We start from the raw sequence: 1,126 nt of genomic DNA on the forward strand, positions 1-1,126 counted from the left end.
AAAAGACAAACAAGAGCTTGGGACATAGTAGTCTCTTCCGCGACCTACCTCCTCTCCCAAGAGGCCCTACGTTCGCTGCCGGGGGGCAGGTGGGATATATGAGGAAAAGCACACTGATAACTGTGCTGACTCTGATGGCACAGAAGGAGAAACCAAAGCCACCCCCGTCTGGTTCCTGATGGTGGCCTGGACTGAAGGGCACGAGGCCACCCACATTTCCATTCCCCGCACCCCAAACAGGAACAAGGACTGGGTACTTACTTCCAGAGTATACCTCCTCATTATCACCCTGGGGGGCTGGGGGGAGGTGGAGACCTGGCCTTCCTGCTGCCCATGCCCTCGCCCATGGCAGCAAACAGTCCACCTTCAAAGGGCTGAGCTGCGGGGGACGGCCACAGTTCCTGATATGCCACAGGGCTTTGCGAACCCTCCTGGTAACCAAGATCTTAACTCAAGCAAAGAGTTTTTAAATGCTGCCTCTTACTCAGAGTTAGGGTCTCCGACGGCCTTCAGGATAAAGATCCCTTAAACTGCCAAGACCTGGAACCTCTGCGACTCGAAATCCAAGATGTGACAACTATCGCTTTTCTTTGTACTCTGGCTCACGTCATCCTTCCCCAGCAACAGGGGAGGCCATGTCTAGATGAAATGGAGCGGGAAGCGAGGCAAATAGAGATTTCTGTCTACAGCCATGCCACCCTGAACGTGCCCGATCTCGTCTGATCTCGGAAGCTAAGCAGGGTCAGGCTTGGTCAGTACTGGGATGGAAGACCACTTAGGAAGACCAGGTGCTGTAGATGTAAAAAAAAAAAGAGAGGGAGAAAGAGATTTCCCCTCCTCTTCGCCCTCTCTTTCACCAAGCTAGAAACTAGGACGTTGGGCTTTAAGTTAAAATTCGGTATGATGTGTGTCCTCTGTACCTATGTGTTAGGCTTTCTACCAGGCAATGGGGTACAGTGACGGACGAGACTGACTCACGAGAGGATGCGTACGGTCTAGCGGAGACACGGGGACCCGAAGTTATGCAATTCCGTAAGTGTAGTTCTGGTGAACACTCAGGATGAGTCTGGGCTGACAAGGGGGCACACAGTGGAGACTCAGCCTCAGCCAGTGGGGTTGGGGGTGA

General features: G+C 53.1%; 1 pseudogene; it reads left to right on the forward strand.

The window, feature by feature from the left end:
• Positions 1-681: 681 nt before the first annotated feature.
• Positions 682-800, forward strand: LOC111745175 (annotated as a pseudogene).
• The last annotated feature ends 326 nt before the right edge of the window (positions 801-1,126 follow it).

Source organism: Pteropus vampyrus, unplaced genomic scaffold, assembly GCF_000151845.1.
Source record: "Pteropus vampyrus isolate Shadow unplaced genomic scaffold, Pvam_2.0 Scaffold147, whole genome shotgun sequence".
NCBI lineage: Eukaryota > Metazoa > Chordata > Mammalia > Chiroptera > Pteropodidae > Pteropus > Pteropus vampyrus.